At 36.9% G+C, this 19779-nt stretch overlaps 1 long non-coding RNA gene across 8 annotated transcripts; it reads right to left on the bottom strand.

Annotated features, from left to right (window-relative positions):
* Positions 1 to 2994: 2994 nt before the first annotated feature.
* Positions 2995 to 8213, bottom strand: LOC135783447 (uncharacterized). Of its 8 annotated transcripts, none has more exons than XR_012335048.1 (7): positions 6798 to 8213; positions 6183 to 6259; positions 5986 to 6101; positions 5774 to 5861; positions 5554 to 5668; positions 3595 to 3633; positions 2995 to 3500 (listed from the first exon to the last, which is right to left on the bottom strand). It is a non-coding gene; the product is annotated as an uncharacterized lncRNA (long non-coding RNA). The 8 variants fall into 8 exon arrangements; XR_012335052.1 differs by having other exon boundaries at positions 6802 to 8213; XR_010545647.2 differs by having other exon boundaries at positions 6183 to 8213.
* Between the last annotated feature and the right edge of the window lie 11566 nt (positions 8214 to 19779).

The raw sequence follows: 19779 nt of genomic DNA, 5'->3' as shown, positions 1-19779 counted from the left end.
TTTTATCAGTCCTGACGCTAAACCCAGCTCTCATTTCAGTAAAATGACATCCCCTGCATGTTTATGTATGACTTGAAATGCTTATGAATATGTGAATGTTTGTGTTTTTGCGTGTTTTTGCATGTATATGCATGCATCTGGCCTACTTAAAAATCCAGCTAAGACCAGCATAAGCTGGTGAGCTGGTTTTAGCTGGTCCCCCAGCTTATGCTGGATTTTCCAGTAGGGTGTGTGTGCGTGCATGTGTGTTTTTACACACGTGTGTGCGTGTTATTTGCTTTGAATAGAAGAGGGCACAGCAGAAGAACAACAACACTGCTGAAATGAGTTTGACATTGGACCAGCGCTCAGCCAATGGAGGGTGACAGATCCAATACAAGCTGAGTGCAAGTAACTGTGTGTGCGCGTGCATGTGTGTGTGTGCATGTGGAGAACTAAACATTTTGTTAGGCCTCTGGTTCTGCACTCACTGATGGGGATGAAGGGTTCATTTAGGAGAACCGATCACCCCAACACAACCTTCATATATTTCTCTCACCCCTCACACGGCTGACTGTGGAGTTTGGGGTGCTTTGATTTGGAAACACGATTTTGAGGATGAAACTATTTTACTGACTAAAACTTTCATGCTATTTTGTTGTCATGAGATTAATGATTCGTTATTTATGCACGGAGATTATCTTCACAAGAGTAAATTGTAATTATAATAACTTACTGTTTTTATTTTGCATGAATATGATGGCTTAGCATGGATACATTTATGATAACCAAAACAAGTCTTGTGCTGGAGCATCTTAACAAGTCGACTGTAATGCAGATGTCAACGTTTTTTTTTTATGTGAACACGGCAACATAATTCTGATATGTTTTTCAGAGAGCCCCGCTGTTGAAGGACTGCTGTAATATGACATTAATATCAATGTCTGTGTCTCTACAGCATGAAACTGTCCTCAGACACTTACTGTAATTGCAGTTTGTTGGTCTCCTCTGAATGTTTGTCAGTTGAGCTGAAATCAGGCCAGAGAGGAGATTCTTGATTGAGGTGACCTTGGCTGAAGAGTTTTTCACGGCCCGGTTAAATCAGAAAACGCTTCATAACACGAGTCATCTCTCTTAGGAACGTTCGAGAGCATCTGATTGGGTCATTGACCTCCACGAGATTGAGGCTGTTTTCACACTGGGTTCGATTGCTGACTCCCTCGCCCTCCTTTGGGTCCCGAACACGTTTTGTGCCGTTAAAGGATTCATCCATGTCAGATCAAATAAGGCTGCTAACTTCCTTTCGTATCTGTACACTTAATGAAATCTACAGTGACCTTTGCTGAGCTGGTTGGTGTGGTTTTCTTGACATTGGCTAGTTTGTATCTGGTCAGTGATGATTTAGCACCTCATCATAACTTGCATAGATCATCAAATTACAAGTTATACAACAGCTTTCATGTATGTACATTATACATTGAGCAGACAAGTACTGTACAAAAATACAGCCACCACCTTTTTGGGTTAAAGCCACAATATGTAAGGTATTAGTAATAAAATATCCAAAAAACACTTGCACAGTGTGATATTTTATGCAGTTGTGTACTTATTACTCATTCACTAATAATTGCATACATTTTTATATTTATACACACTTCTAACGAAAACTTTCCGCCTAATTCACAACACGTGTGTACGCACATGAATTTGTTCTTATACTTGTTCTTTTGTTAGTGAATTTGTATTGTTACACATGAGCTGCCGTGTACACAAGGTTGGTAATTAGCATAAAACACGCCCAATCTAGCTCCATATAAGAGCTTTCTGCAGCGCAACGCTGGTCAACTGAAAATTTTAGAGCCGTTTTTCATCGAACCAAAAGTGCTCGAAAAGAAATCCATGATTATATTTATTACGTAAAATATTCTGTTTTGCTTTGCATTTTTACAAGACGTATTGGATACGATAAAAAAGACATTTATTGATATAACATTTGTGACCTGTAACAGAAACCAGTGACGCAAGTCGGCAGCACAAGTTTCGAGATAATGAGAAACAAAGTTTTTTTTCCAAAATGTGTGATTTTCGTTTTATTGCAGAGTCTGTTAGTTGAGATCACAAAGAAGCCTCTCCATGTTTGAGATAGCAGTTTTTGTATATTTAAAAGCGTACATTTTGCGGTTGAAATCGGCTTGTTTTTCCGGAGATTCTAGCGTGCAGCAGGGGGCGTCATTGTCTGTGTATATTTACATACTGTATAAGCGGCTTGTGTTTTCGCCCCCGCCCCCAAAGGGAACAGCGTGACTCCTAAATAAGGATAGTTCGCCCAAAACTGAAAATGATGTCATTAATGACTTACCCGTATGTCGTTCTAAACTCGGAAGACCTCCGTTCATCTTCGGAACACAGTTTAAGATGTTTTAACGTAAGATTTAGTCCAAGAGTTTTCTGTCCCCTTCATTGAAAATCTATGTACAGTTTCCATGTCCAGAAAGGTAATAAAAACATCATCAAAGGAGTCCATGTGACATCAGTGGGTCAGTAAGAATGTGTTGAAGCATCGAGAATACAGTTTGGTCCACAAATAGCAAGAATTACGACTTTATTCAGCATTGTTTTCTCTTCCGGCTCTGTTGTGCGTGAAGTCACGTGACTGTACACTGTAAAAAGTTTATTGTCAAATTAACAGTAACTTACTGGCAACAATTATCCAGTAGTTCCTGTATTTCAAACAACAGTAAAATTACTGTAGAAAGAATGACAGTAGTTTAAAGGATACTGCAAAATGAAGTACAGTATTATACTGTTTTTTGTAAGATCCAACATACAGCATTTTACTGTTATACTGGAAATGTTACTGTTATTTATTTTACAGTATAAAATATATACTACTGTATTTTCCAATTTTACTGTTATTTATTTTACAGTGTAAAATATATACTACTGTATTTTTTAAGATTAAATTAAATACTGTTATTTTATTGGTTGATGTTAAATATAAAGACAACAACTATATCTTTAAAAGCAGACAATTTATTGTGCAGTTTTTAACTGTATATTTGTAACAATATTAACAAAAATAACAAAAAAATGATTAGATTTTAAACAAAAAGTAAAGAAAAAATAACAAAATCAGTCAGCAATCAATGTATCCAATTGTTGCCATAGTGTAGTTACCCTAAATGAGAAAACCACATCATACAATACAGTGAAAAGCATAATTACAATACAGTTTTTTGTAGGTAGTATGGGTGGTGGTGGCAGGATGAAGGTGTAGGTCAGTAGTAGGCAACGTCGGTCCTGGAGTGCCGAAATCCTGCAGATTTCATTTCCAACCCTGATAAAACCTCGCCTACCTGTAGTTTTCTGGTGACTCTTCAGATCTAGTTGTTCAGGTGTGTTTGTTTAGAGCTGGAGCAAAACTCTGCAGGACAACGGCACTCCAGGACCGACATTTCCTACACCTGGTGTAGGTGGTGGGGGCGTCATATACAGCAGGGGCGACAGCACTTGTGATAATCCTGTAACAAATGATAAAACAAATTAATAATAAGTCAAAAAATTAACTAATCATCTAAAATGCTTGTTTTTAGCAATAATGTACTTTGAGCTCACCAGTTATAATCTAGAACATGGCCAAGTCTCGAGATCCACCTTGAGAGAACAGAGAAAATATTACGGAGAATGTTACAATAACATTACTGAAAGCTTAAATAACCCAGTCGCAGTGCTGGTTGGTGACTTCTTTTTCAAGGGTGCACGATGCAAAGCTTGTCACAACATGTATTAAGCGCGTCATGTAAACTTATGTGTATCACGCATCATGTCAAAATGCGTGTCTGCTGCAGATGCTTCAAAGGGGTTTATTATAAACGATCTCGCTAAATCTCATGTGTAATCAGAGTTTAGTGTTAAGTTAGTGTCTTGCGAGTATTTTGTGAAAGTGAGTGTCATAAAATCATAAACCCTTCTGACGCTTTTACAGCAAGCACGTATTTTCACATAAGGCAAGATGCACATGGTTAACATGACACAACGAACGCATACTTTGACATGATGAGCAACACACATTACACTCTGAACACATATTTTGAATTTGCACCACTTAGGAGAGAAGTCACCAGCCACCACTGCGAAGTAGAATTACATTTTGAATAAATAATATTTAATAGACCACAGGTAGACTATTAAATATTTTTGCACGATTTTACACATTTCAGTGACTAAAACATGACACAAATATTACCCATAAATAGGGGTGTGCCGGTTTCAGAATTGGTGATGTCGGTTATGACATGAGTCAAATGTGACGGTTCGTAACATAACTGTCGGTGGGGTGTGTTTTGCTCGTTTAAATGCTCGTGGATTGACGGGAAAGTGTCATTTTACCATAAAATCATGAATGTTATGCCAAGTGTGTTTCAAACAGTAATAATGTTGAACAATTTAACAGAAAGCAATGAAATATTTAAAAAACACACTATTGCAAGAAGACTGCGCTGTCACTCTCTGCCCAGCATAAATTAATCCTCTATCTATCATCTATCTTAATAATCTTTAGAGAAACAAATTTGTGCCATGGGCTTTTTATGTCTGTAATTGTGTCTATATATATCTGTCAGTACAGAACAGCACAAAAACAATGTGGATTTTTGAAGAGGTTTTGCTCATAAATGCAGGTAAAAGAAAGTAATGTGAACTTCAGATTGTTATTAAACTGCACACTATGCGCTGCAAACGCAACCGGTGTAAAAGCACAATGGCCACGCGCAGCAAACGCTCTCCACAGACGCGCTGCACAGTGCTCACCCGTCGTTTGAATAAACTAGACACTGATTAGCTACTTGCTCTACGTTTCTTTAAAATTAACAGCAAGCAGTGAATGTGCGTTCAGGAGAGTTAGTAGGTTAGCATGGGAGGATTTGAACTTGAAAAGGGGAGTGTACTGACGGAAGAGATGATTTGAAAGGTGAGACTTTGTTTAATATGTTTAATCTCAAAAGTAACCGAAAAGTAACCTGGTTTGTCCTGTATGTCAGTGTTGCTCCGCTCTGTATTTTCACTGCGTGAGAACATGAGGGGGCGTGTAACACAGACTGTTAACAATTGTTTTTAATTAGTATTTTAAAATTCTTTGATAAAAAATGTTTTTAAAAATATTTTAATAACACGGTTTTGCCGGTTATAGAGTTCTAATGACGGTGTTCAACTATAACCGTCGGTCTCACGGTTATATAATGACCGTCACACCCCTACCCATAAATAATAACTGGTGTATGAAATAAATAAATGTGTTAACTATAATAATTATTATCAATAAACACAAAACTAATTCCGTATAGACCATTCCAAACTTAAGACGTTAAATGAACAAATTTACACAAAACTATATACAAACCAATTACCACTAAGTAAGGTTTGTTATGGCAAAACAATTTATAGAAATACGTTGTTTGTACAATTTTAGAAGTGTTATAGACTGTCTTTTGTAGTCACCAAAAATGTTTAACGTTTAGTGTGCAATGATGGGTTTGGACATGCTACACTGAAGGAGACAAAAAAGAGATACAGTACCTCTGTTACCTCCACTTTCAGGATATTGACACCATCCATTCTGATGCTGGCTCCTCACATCAAGGTGGTTTAAAGTGCCATGAAAAATTGTTGTTGGTGTTAGCTTTGCTGAATCCTGTGAAAATAACATGTACTGAGTAACTAAAAATACAAGTTAAAGAGATGAGTAATAAATTGCATCAAAATCTAACCTCTATTGTTAGCCAAACTCAAAACTTACATTTTCCAGACAAAAGGTAAACTTGCTGTATTCTCAAGATGAAGAAATAAAATGAGCAGTGCTGGGTTTTTCTCCATATCAGAAACACCTGTGTAAACATAAAAATAAAACACAAGTTATTGCCACACTGATTAAAATATACTGTACTAAGTATGGGAGCTGTAAGAGATTAATACACACTCATTAAATACACTCAGCAAGTAGTTGCTTACCTATAAATATTAAAATAATTATTGGATAAATTTCATCCTTGTTAATGTGCTCCCAACTGATGTGCTGTTCCAGTTCTGTGCATTTTTCAAGTGTATAGGCAGTTCCTGACCAAACGCTTGACCAGTCCAGCACAGTAAAGTAAAGTAAAGTAAAGTAATTGTTCAACATTTCAAATTGGGTATAAAAAATATTGTACCTTTTTGAGCCAGTATGTCCTGTCTTCAGATTTAGATGAAGGTCCTTCCCAAACCACATCTTGATGTCATAAAGAATCTTAAACACATAACATTTCAACAGAATGATTCAGGGAACTTGCACAGTAATACCTGAAAATGAATAGATTTTGTTCTAACTCAGATGATCACATGATATTGTCATAACAACATAATAATAAGTAAGATATTGTTTCTGTCTTAATAGATTGATTGCAGGCTTTGCCTGATGCTAAATGCATGGTAAAAAAAATTGAAAAAAAATTGAACCACGTAAAAAAATAATAATAATTGAACCACGTGACTTCTCCCGATCATCCGGGACATATGACCATCATGTAATGGCAGCGTATACAAAACAGGGATACAAAGGAAAACGTTGATCATTGGATTAATCCATATCAGGTCCTAGAACACAATTTCAGATCTCATGTCAGCAGAACACTAATACATTTTCACATAAATATTCGCAGATATTACTTAAATCCACAATACATCTTTGTGTATGGATAGTCCTATTATTAGCAGATGAACAAAAGTTATGTGACTGAAAAGAGTAAGGCTTTTATGAAACTACACAATAATAAGTTAGTACTCACCCACTTTTAAAAAAGCACTGCTGGTCTCAATCCAAGTGAGCACACAAACACACCGCCACGCAAGCACAGGATCTCTTCAGTGCGATGTCCGCTGTAGTGATGATATCCCCGCGATAGACGAGAGGACGAGCATGCAGGCGTAAATCTACCGTAGAAAATTTGTCGTGGACTGTAGCCCAGATTTACATACACTAATAAAGAAGATAAAACATTGTTAAATCTATTATACGTCTTTTCAATACTTCTAGCTGCCATAATGTTCAGTCAAGTTCACGTTCAGTCATTAATGTATTATTTTAAACCTATTCCACAGATATTCATTAAACAACGTATTCTGGCACAACATAATTCAAGTTTATAACGTTATTTATTTAACACATTAATTTCTTTCTCTTACTTACCTCAGCAAAGTCTCTGTCAACACAACACGATAAGCTCAGACTCGCCCTGACCGTTAATTTGAAAATGCCCTGCGCGGGGTTTTACACAGTGAACGTGCTTTATTTTGCACACAGGCAGACAATCATTGTGTAGTTGCAGAAGTTGTTTGCTGTTATGACAGAAATTAAGTAAAATTTAGCCGAAAGAACCCTTTAGTGCCAATAAAGTCTCATACCAGATATTGCATATAGCACTTACCAGATAATGATGAAGTGAGTGAAGACAAACACGACGACACAATATCTCGTATAATAGCTCTCTGTCATTTTGTGGTCACAAAATTAATGTTAGCATATACGTATTAATATTCACCCAGCAGATATTAATAAAGAAATACGCGCTAGATGAGCAGAACAGATACGACGACACACACGCGTTCTCCCACTCCCCCTACTGACAGAACTGAGGAGCACATCACGTGACCGACTCGCGCTTGAACCCTCCGCATTTGTTTAATCAAATTCTAAAATTAGCGCTTTTTTAACTAATCGACTGCTATTTGAAGATTATACATATATATATTATCGCCTAAACTAATCTTAAAAATACATTTTGTGACACAGAGGCAACAATATTAAGAACTGATGGTATGTCTATTGAATTGGCTGGTGATTTCATTAAAGCCTCAGAAAAGGCACCTGATTTATGTTAAAGGAACACACCGAGCATCTGATGTGAAAACAGACATTAAACCAAATATCTCACAAAAAAATTAAGCATTTAAGATATAAATAGACGTTTGTCATTGTGTTTTGCAGTTGGTTGGTAATACTGTATTCAGAGTAATATTTCCCATAATGCATTGGAAAACTACAGTAGCCTACTGTACAAAGCTTATGCAGTAAAAAACTGTTGAAAATACATTAAAATACTGTGGAAACAACAAATCTATAGTAACAAACTGTAAACAACTTATACAGTAAGAAACTGTCGAGAAAAACAGTAAAAAACTGTGAAAACAACGAAAATTATTTACAGTGTAGTGACGCGGCTGAACTGTTCCTCAGACATGTTTGCTACGTTTTTTTTTTCTTATAGCGTGTGTCTCCCCAGACTGTAAATGAAGCTTGGGCGCACAAAACAAAAGAAAAATAAATGAAGTGGAGGTGGAACAAATAACAGTCAGCAGCATCGTACGTCAGCCGCTTCACTGACTTTATGCGGCGCTGCAGTCGGATGACTGCATCTCTCTGTCAGTTCTTGCAGCGCAGCATGAAGTCAAACACATGTAAGTTACACAGAGATCATTGTATTCTTTATATAATTGGCTACATGTTTTGTCTATCAATATTTTCAATGAAGTCATTGGCTGATGGAGGAACGAGCGAGAGATTGGTTACATCCCTAAAGGACGTCACGTTTTCGACGGCGCTGTTTGGATGATCTATTATACTACCTCCCTATTTTAACACATCTCACGCACAAATTTGTGCGTATGCATGCTTAGTGAATGAAACCCATTATCCCAGAAGTTCCCAAGGAGTGGAAAATCCAGAGAAATTCCTGTTTTAAATAATTGCTCGTCCTTTGTCTTCCTTGTAATTGTCATTTTTTTGTGACTTAATATCGGCATGATCCTCAGTTTACATTTGTATAAACTATGGCAACACGAGTGGACAAATGCAGAAGTGGCAATTATACAGCATCTACCACACATGCAGCTATTGATCCTTGAAGCTAATTCATTACGATGGCATAAAATAATGTGATTTTACTTACAGATTATAAAACATTAATTCATTACCTCATCCATGAACATGATTAGTGAACTCCATATGTCTCTGGATGATGAAAACAACATCTCCTATGTTCCACTCTCCTTCATAACGTCATTTAGCTTCATCTTTGTTATTGCTTAATGGCGACCTCTAGTGGTAAAAATCCTACATATTGTGGCTTTAATATTGTTCACGGTCCCTTGTGAGCCAAGGCTGTCACAGCAATTTATAATTTAAAAGTAAACGTAAAGTTAAAACTAATTTTCCAATATGAGCTCAAATGTTGTATATTTGTCTATTTGGATTTACATACAGAGAGTCTATTTGTCTGCTGTGAAAATATTAAAATGCAATCTTTTCGCAGAATTTAATTCATTTAGCTATGAGAAAGTCATTATAATAAGTGTGACTGGAGGCATGCAAATAATATGAAATACATACCGTACTAAAAGAGCACAAATATAGGATTATAAAGTCAACATCTGCTCCGTAGAGAAACAGTTTTTAATGATTACCTTTTAAAACCAACCAACCGTGAACTTTAGTGTAGTTAAAAGATGACACGTTGGTTTAATTTCAGCCTTGGAAATGAAAATCATACAAAAGGTCTTGACTACTCCCAGAAACACAAAAGGAAATGAAGTTAGCGATGCCTTTTTAGACCCTAACCACACGAACACTGATATTTTAGAAACCACACATTTTCTATGCGTTCGTCCACACACAGGTAGTATCAGGTCACTGAAAGAAAACCTTTTTGAAAAATCCTGCCAGGGTGAACATTTCAAATTACATGTACATGCTTTTATCCAAAGCGACTTACAAATGAGGTCAACTATAGAAGCAATTAGAACAACACCATAAGTGCACTAAAACTAGTTTTATCAAGCTTAGCACTGTATACAAAGTATTTTTTTTAAAAATAGAGAAGAAAAGGATAGAAAAAGTTGCTGTAATTTAGTTAGAAATGAATCCTGCTCCTGTTGATTCCAGTCAATGTGCTTAAAAAATAGGATGACCTTACGTGCCATTCTTCCCGGACACGTCCTGTGTCTTCCGGAAGTCGTATTTGTTGACCGCATACGCCATTCAGTTAAAAACATAAGACATATAATCGTAGTTTCATTCTTACCTTAAAATGTAACGGTTGCTTTACTGTAATAATAATAATAATCCTCTATGACGTATGCGGTCGACAAATATGACTTCCGGAAGACGCACCCGAAATCCTGGCCAGGACGCGTCCGGGAAGAATGGCAAGTATGGTCACCCTATTAAAAAAGCTTACCAGAGAAAAGTTTTTCGCATATTAATTTCCTTGCGTTTTTTATATGTACAAATTGAAGATTTGTACTTTTTTATAGGACTATATTAGTGTTTTCAAGGAAAGTAAACATGCTTACAACATGTATTAACGATAAAAGGCTAAAAAAAAACAGATTTTATGCACACATTGCGCTGCTCTTCTCAAAATTAGGTCATATGTCCCTTCTCATTTTAACAATCCATGATTTCTGAGGTTCTTTCTCCATTGGAAATTTGTAAAATGATGTGTTTTCTGTGTTTTGATGGCTGAATGACCAGCACAGGTATATTTGTAGCAATAGCTACACTGTAAAAAAAAATCCGTAGAAATTGCAGCTGGGTTTGCCAGTAATTTACCGTAGATTTAAATTTATGTTTTTTACTGCCAATATTTTGTTCAAAGTTAAATGAACATTAAACATTTACAAGTCTTTGTCTTTACAGAGTAAAACTAAAAACAGCATCAAGCAAAACATTCTGGGAAACAAAATCTGAAGCAAAAAAACAGAAAAAGGTTGATGATGATTTCTGGTTCCCAGAATGCTTTGCATGAGGCTGTTATTGTATAGTTTTATTCTGTAAAGATAAAGACTTGTTAATATTTAAAATGTATTTAACTTTGAACGAACTCTTGCCAGTAAATAACATAAATGAAAATCTACGGTAAATTACCGGCAACCCAGCTGCAATAACATTGTAATTTCTACGGATTTTTTTTACAGTGTAACAATACATTGTATGGATCAAGATTATTGATTTTTTATGACAAAAAAGTAAAGATCATGTTTTATGAAGACATTTTGTACATTTCCTACCAAAAATGTAATCATCATTAGTCATATGTGTTGCTAAGGACTTCATCTGGACAACTTTACAGGTGCTTTTCTCAATATTTAGATTTTTTGCATCCTAAGATTTAAGATAGGCTATTCAAACATTACAATAGTTGTATCTCGGCCAAATATTGTCCGATCCGTACAAACTTCAAATTTATTTAGCTTTCAGATGATGTATAAATCATGGATGGGCATTTTCAGTAATATAATATTCGAATATTTGAGCTCATAAAAACTAATATTAGAATATTTGCTTATTTAAATGAGGTTATTAAGACATGTTTTTAAAGTTGTATTTTGTCACAAATTTACAGAATGGTTATAATTAGAAAAATATCCACAACAAGCTAAACTTATATTCTGTACATATAGACGGTGGGCCGAGGGGAGATTTCGTGTTATCAGACGATCTCTTGTGATGGATAACGCAGTTTTTTTTATGTAACCGCTACGCTTTTCAACAAAGCAAATAAAAATTGTTGCCACTTACACACCTTGCACATTACTATAATATCGGTAACTTTCTCCAGGTTATTTTCCCGGCGAATAGAGCAAGCAGCTACGTTTGGGGTCCGAAGTTCATGACGTATTTGTTGCGTTCATCCAATAGCGTGCGTGGAAAAGTGATGACGCATGTCAACAAACTGGCGAGTTTCGCTGGAAAGATTGAACTTGTTAACTAATTTTAGCCACTAATGCAGTTTTAATATTCAGTTTGAAACAAAATGTGAATGTAGAGGTAACGTTGCCCATTCTTACCGTTTTTATTTTATGTAACCATCTTTGTCATGTCCTGTCATTTTTTTGTAATCTTTAATAAATACACCGTTCTATTTTTTTACACCATTCTGATATCTGTTATCGCTTGGAAACACAACGTCATAAAGCAAGACAGACAATTATTTTCCCTGCTTTGTCATGTTTACTGGAAAGAAATGTCAAAAAATGAAGTGCTGCATGCATGTATTTGAGGATAGTGGACCCACCATTCCCTTCACAGGCACAAGTTGGCAGAAATTGATTTAATCAGTGATTCTGTGGAAAGACCTTGAATGCAGAGAAAGCAGTACACAAGAATAATACAGGCATATAAGTAACAAAGCCAGGAACCGACAAACAAGTTAATCAAACTAGCTAACACAAGCTACCACAGGCAGTGCTACAGCCATTTCACAAATATCACAAAGATAAAAAGTGCACAAAGGAGAAGAGAGGAAGTTTTTATTGAAGAAACTGCAAAGGAAGGTTGATAGTATATTGTATAGACATGCAGTGAAGAAAGTAGCATGGTTTACAGTAGTATAAATTAAATATGCAATGTTTAAGCAGTAGCCTTTAAATAGCAGAGCAAAAATGCATCAAAGACAAATGGTTTAAGATTATTATAACAGTTACATAGAAAATCGCATGTACAGTGTATATACATACACATGTGCAGTGTAGTAAAAGTATAAGAGTAGTACAAATGTAGATGCAGTGTATTAACAGTAATATAATAAAAACAACCTACAAAATTTTCCTTTTCAATTATGGCATGATTGGCATCGTTATTATCAACAAAACCAGACACCTGGGGTCTCATTTATAAATCCTTACTAAAAGTCTACGTATGCACAAAAGCCAAAAATGGCATACGGCAAAAAATATTAAGACAAAACAAAGCACTGTTCCCTTTATAAATCACAGATCACCTGCAATTGTTCATACATGAATCATTCTCAGGTCCCACCCTGCAAGCCCATTCTCCCATTAAGTTCGGTTTTGTATAGATCACAACCTTTGTGTGGGAACTGGCGTATGCACAAAACGGGGCTGGAAATGTGCGTACACCAGTTCCCACACAAAGGTTGTGTTCTATAAAAGAAAAAACTTAATGAGAGATGGGCTTGCAGGGTGGGACCTGAGGATGATTCATGTATGAACACTTGCAGGTGATCTGTGATTTATAAAGGGAACAGTGCTTTGTTTTATAGGTCTTAATATTTTTTTGCGTATGCCATTTTTGGCTTTTGTGTGTACGTAGACTTTTAGTAAGGATCCTACGCACAGTTTTATAAATGAGACCCCTAAACGATGTGAAATTGGTTTATTACCCATCTTAAGGGAACAGGTGGAAACAATATATGTAGCATGAGTTTTTCACTGCTGAAAGTTACAAATCATTTTTCTTCAATCAGTGATGTGCAGAACCTAAACCTATTGTTTTGCACTTTTTTAGTGGTAGAGGCAGAGGATAGCGAGGCAACGCCAGTAAAAACACAGGCTCTGAGGTCTTAAGCCCATGGTCTTTACACATCCAAGCAGGCCCCACACATTGCATTATCTGCAAACATAAGAAGTATAAGGTTCAGAAAAACAGCAGTAAAGGGGTTAAAATAAAATTAACAGTATAAAACTAGGTATCACTTCACCTGCCCTTACAAAAATTAACCATTGTTTTTCTACGGTTAAAAAAATGGTTACTGTAGTAAAACCATGGTAATCACAAAATAACTATTGTTTTGACAACTATGGTTTTATAGTTAAATCGTGGTTAGTGTAGTAAAACCATAGTTTTGCTGATAGTAATCAATACAACAAAATACATTGTTTACTACACTTTTACCACAATAAAACCATGGTTAATTTTCGTAAGGGTGCTATCGAGATTATACCCGGTACCTCACCACACAAAAACACAAGAACATTAACACACATATGCAAATGGGTAACGTTACAAGCACTTCGGCAAAACAGTCATTGAGGAGAGGCTGTTAACAACGTGAACTTTGACTGTCAAAGCTAAATTTACTTTTTTAAAAAACTGTGGAAGAAACAGAGGGAGTAAACATTGCAGCTTATAAAAACTATAATACTGTGAAAAGCATAAATTATATAAAAATGTACATTTTCGCTGCTCTAGTTGTCTACACACCCAGCAGCTGTCGAAGTGTGGCTTGCCCACCGGTCATTTTAAAGCGCAGTGGGCGCAAACTTTATGAAATATTACTAGAACATTCGGCTGGGGTGTGTCTCTCTTAAACGGAGATGTAAGAGAAATGAAGACGACACATATACATATTTTGTGTATGACCGATCGGCGGTAAAAGTTAATATGCACGGAACATCATTGTTGTACGGAACAGTTAACGTTAGTCTACGCCTACGTAAAACAACACTAACGAGACGCATACATGCGTTTGAACAAACCAATGTACACAACAAACATTTTAAATAGATATCAATTAAATCAAATGAATACTTACAATCACACAAAGAATGTCCTTGGCGATGGTCAATTCCGCTGCAGCTCGTGTCTGAATCCGTGTAACAGCTGTTCTACTAACCCACGTCTGATTGGTTAATAATAATCCTTTGTCAGTATCTTGGCGCTCTATTGGTTCGACTGATATAGTAGGCAACCACGTTTGCCTGCATATTTACGGGGACATTTTATCATTTCGGGGGAAAATGTGCAATAAATGCGAGTGGCAACACTTTTCATATCGTTGAGAATAAAACAACCGTCCAAACTTTACAAATTCAGGTTCTCCCTCCATGGGGATCATCCATTTCGAAAAGTAAAGCAGATACGGAGCCTCGGCCCACCGTCTAATACATACAGTTATAAGTTGAAAACACTTGTAATGTACAGAATGTAAAGTAATGTAATGCATCCTCTGGAGGTCACATTTCTAAGCTGCATACGTCAACAAGACTTGTCTTTTTCAGAACATTAACAATTATAAAGTTGACTATTATTCTAAGTTAATCGTGAAATGTTGTTATACGTTTATGACTTGCGAATGTAATGCTCAGTTAACTTAAATAAACCAGCCATATGCAGCCTGAATATATGACCTTCGGAGGCTGCCGCCTTCTGATTGAGAAACGTCTAGAGGTATTTCAAAAACCAATATTGTTGCATCGTCCCTCTCGCCATCGCCACCAGGATTTTCCACAATGGCTTTTTTCTCTTTTGTGTGAAAATTGCCACTCCAAATCCACCAAGTATACCAACTATGTGTTTAGGTCTGCCACCTTGTTACACATCACGAGAGTGACAGCCGAATGCCACAAATGAGGAAGATTTTTTTTTTTGATTAATCGCGCAGCCCTTCCAAATATTATACCTCAACCCCAAGCGAAGTCAAAGTTTCAGGGCTTGACATAAAGTACGTTATTGTCATGCAAATAGACCAAGTAAGAGCCTGAAGTTTTTGTGAAGAAAAACCACCATATACCTTCTCCAGTGAAAGTCTGTTCTTCATTCAACAATAATGCCAGCTGTGGAAAAAACTCTGGCTCCGTGGTTATCCGGTAAAAACGACAGAAGGATCTAACAAGAATATCTTTAACATTATTTTACAAATAATTTACGTAACCTGACTTGATAGCTTATTGGTGACTGTGCAAAGTTACGATCTTAATTTAACAACACTTCACAAAGACGGAGCTATTGCGATTATTTCTAGTTATCCGGTTTATTTTCCACTGAGCATCTCAATTTTAAAAAGACCCTCATGACTGGTTTGTGATCCAAGCTTACAAATATGAAATAATCTTGCAATGTTGTGAGTTGGTTATTTTGGTAAAAACGCTTTTTAAATTGCCCATGGAAAGTGAATGTAAAACTATATTTGGAAAGGTCACCAGGAAGTGTGCTGGAAACCGGTTTAATAAGTCTGATTTAATTCTGATGTCAGCAGGAACAGACGCCGGCGCTGTTTTCCTCTGGCGGTATTGAGTTGTTTTTCTGTGCCCGTGGTTCTGCACAGCTAAAGGCCAGATTGCTGTAAAGATTACAGATTCCATCCAGGAGCCGTCAGCTGGAAAGTTACATGTCAGTCATGCAGAAAGGTGAGTAGCTAACACACGCTGTCTCCCAACCAATCACAAACATTTCATTAGCTGTAAAGAACTGTTAGTCTTGTATTAGTTTTCTGCAAGTGTAAATTAAAAATGGGTTTCTATCAGTGAAATTCGAATGAAAGTGGAAAGGTTCGCTTACCTTTTCTTATGCTAATAAAAGTACATTCACATTTTTGCATCTCATTCCCGGTGGGGTAAACAGAATTATCATACATAGTGGACTTCTCATATGTGTGTGATTTCCATTCTGCGCTGTGTTACAATACAACACAGGTGTCTACTATGAATTCATGACCTTGGCTATTTCGAATAAGCCGAATCGAGCACCCGATCATCAATGAAGAGATCATAAAATGGAATAAAGATTTCACATCAATTGTCCGTTTATCACATTCAAAACATCAAGGACAAAGCATTTAGAGATTGTGTTAAGATGCAAGTGAATGATTCTCCTCGGAGTCTTCTGACATTAATATTTAATCAGCACGCTGAAAGACATCACCGGTGGCCGATGGTCCTGATTTACAGTCACGCTGGTGTTACTAGTAATATCCATCAGAGCATCCCATCACCGCTGTAAGAGAGATTCAATTTAATTAGATTGGGTAGAAATTCACAAACAAATACACGAGGACCACTTAAAATGTCACTGAATTCATGCGAAATTAAAATTTGATTTACTCAAATCTGTTTTAATTTCGTCTGTGCAACACAACAGAGGATTAAAATAATGCATGCATGTCTGCTTTCATCTGCTGATCTACAAGGGACATATAACTCATCAAGTCCATGTAAGATTTCATCACGGATTGTCTCATGTGCAATATTTGGATGCACATGAATATAAATGATGTTTGAAGGCTAAAGTGGAGGACAAATTGCACATACTGATTTAATTTTTACACTTAAGATTTGTTTCTTACCCAAGCTCTTGTATTTTATAACTATGTATTATATAATATATGATTTTTATTTCTGTGCTGTTGTCATTTCGATAGCCCCTGGGTCAGTGTTCGCTGTCATCATAACATGCAGTTGTCACATTACGAATCTATTTTTACCTCCTCAAACTCTTATACATGACAACTGTTGGGCTGAACTCGATTTTTCAGGGTTTAGTGAGTCATAGGAAAAAACATGAACAAATCTTTTAATTCCACAATTAAAAGACATTAAATTAAAAATACACCTGACTGAGATCTTTTCTGATCCAGTTGTTGCTGTTTTATAATAAAGAAAAAAAAATGATATTTTGCATGCACGTGTTGTTCTTCCCTTTTAAGTGTAGAAAATAACTGCAACGACTCTCCATTTGTGTTTTAATGGAAGAAAACGATCATATGTGGGAGATCTATTAAATTATATTTTTATAAAAACTAGTCATGTTAAAGAGGCTATATATCATGTCAGTGTTATGCTGCGTTTACACCAGCCGCGGTAGAGGCAGCAAAAAATGTGCTATTCGCGCGTAGTTGGACGCTTGAACATTTGAGTTCACTCGCGTCATTCGAGAAATTCACGCGGAAATTCGCATCATCGGAGGGGTTTCTGCGACTCCACTGAGACTCGGCCACTCCGCTTGCTTCCTGTAATCACATCACTACTACATCAAGGTCCTGATTGGTAAATGTGGCGCAGAAATCCACCAAAGCTCAGATTTTTCAATTCTCCCGTTTTTCAGCGGCAACGGTCAAACCTGTGGTGTGGTACATGTGGTAAGCGTGGGGTGAATGCCACAGAAGGCCCGGCGTGCGCGAATTGAGTGTTGCCACGGGAAACGCACAAGTTGAAAAATCTGAACTTCGGCTGATTTCCGCGACGCATTAACCAATCAGGACCTTGCTGAAGTAGTGATGTGATTACAGGAAGTGAGCGGAGTGGCGGAGTCTCAGCAGAGTTTCAGAAGCCCCTCCCACGACCGTGTAAATGTCTCGAATGACTAGAATTTCACGCGCGAATGAAGTGAGTGAACTCAAATGTTCAAGCGTCCAACTACGTGCGAATAGCACGTTTTTGCCGCCTCTACCGCGGCTGGTGGGAATGTACCATTAGTTTGGAGCACTGTAGTTCATCTTTTCATGTCCATTTATCATCTGTTTAAACTATACTAGTCAACATTTGAAGTGGAAATCAAAGTTGTCTTAAGTTAACTTTTAAGTAAGGTTTTGATTCACTTCAAATGTTGACTAGTTGACTAGTATATTACATTGCAGTATAGACCAGGGGTTTTCAAACTTTTTGTGTGTATGGACCACTATTTGTAATCAAGAATTTTCGTGGACCACCTCATAATACTTATTATAAAATATGTCTACACAAAGTCCTGAATTAATCTGCACATCTAAATAGTCTTACTAGCACTAAAACTATAACTGGTCATCACATCAGTTCAACAGGTTTCTTAACTTTATATCATAATTATTTATATACATATTCTTAGTGTTGGGAAAGTTCACTTTCTACATGAACTAGTTTAGTTCACAGTTCACAAATTTTTAAAATGTACTAGTTCAGTTCATAGTTCATATTTGAAAATGTTAAACTAGGTCACAGTTCCAAAAATGAACTAATTTATAGTTATTTTTTCTCATATTATTTTTTTTTTAAATGATTGCCATTATAGCCCATATAGAACCACCACAGACAGCAATTATTTGATCAGTTTTAACACTGAAGCTAAATGCGTCAGATTTCATCTTCATGTCTAACTTTAAATCCTTATCCAACCAGGGTTTACATTAGCATTGACTGTCTTTTAATTTTTGTATTTGCTTACACATACCTTGAAAGGCTAGCTGGGTGGGGGTCGCACCCCGGGCGAGAAGTGCTGCAAGGCATTGCATGTAGGACAACTCGCAGGTATTGCACACCACACGTGCACGTTAAATAGCGTGAGCTTGGTCAAAGTCTATTTCAAGATCCAGAATATGCGTTAGCAGCCTATGTTAATCGTTAACGATTTAGGACAAATATGATGTTATTTAATGTTAACCTATTTGAATTGCGCCGCAGGAATTTCAGCAGCGTCTGTGTTGTTTTGATGACGCATGCAGCGTGACTGGTGAACACCGAGTGGTGGCGGTGTTGCCAGATTGGGTGTTTTTTCCGCTACACATTAAGGCCTGTTTACAGTGTGTTTTAGTCGGGTTTTCGCCTGGAAGAATATACAAATCTGGCACCCTATTGAACGACGTTAAACTGAGAGAGCGTGCCGTTCACAGGCACCAGAATGAATGAGTTCACAGTAACGTTTATTAGGCAGCAGTACACGTTCGCCCAAAATATGAACGAGTTTGTATGTTAAAATATACATATTCTTATTTTGCCTTTTCACGGACCACCTGCAGTACCCTCACGGACCACTAGTGGTCCGCGGACCACAGTTTGGGAATGGCCGGTATAGACCGTTTCATAAGGCGTGCGGTGACGCGATAAGCGTCTGGTCTGAACTTTACTTCCGGTTTCTGTTTGTTTAATGGTCTGACTAGTTGCTGAAACAAACTCTTAAAGGGGCAATCAGTAGGATCTACCCCCATCTAGTGGTGGAATTGTATTTTGCATTCAAACGAACAGTGCTTACTAGCTCCTCCCCTTTCCGAATGCGTGTTGCAACTACGGTAGCCGTTATGTAATCGCTGATCTCCTTGTCCGTTGAAGCTGGTTCACGTGTTCTGAATGAAAACGCGTTGTGGAAACGCGTTGGTAGGCAAGTGCTTTTTGTCCCTCTCTGCTATTATAGTTTATCAATACGGCGGAACGATATGGATGCCTCCTTGGACTTACCCGTTCAATGTAAGTAAAGAGAAGAAATTCTAAGTTTACAAAGAAAAG

Source organism: Paramisgurnus dabryanus, chromosome 2, assembly GCF_030506205.2.
Source record: "Paramisgurnus dabryanus chromosome 2, PD_genome_1.1, whole genome shotgun sequence".
In the NCBI taxonomy this organism is placed as follows: Eukaryota; Metazoa; Chordata; class Actinopteri; order Cypriniformes; family Cobitidae; genus Paramisgurnus; species Paramisgurnus dabryanus.
The sequence above is the reverse complement of the archived record's forward strand: the minus strand, read 5'-3'. Positions and strand labels throughout refer to the sequence as shown.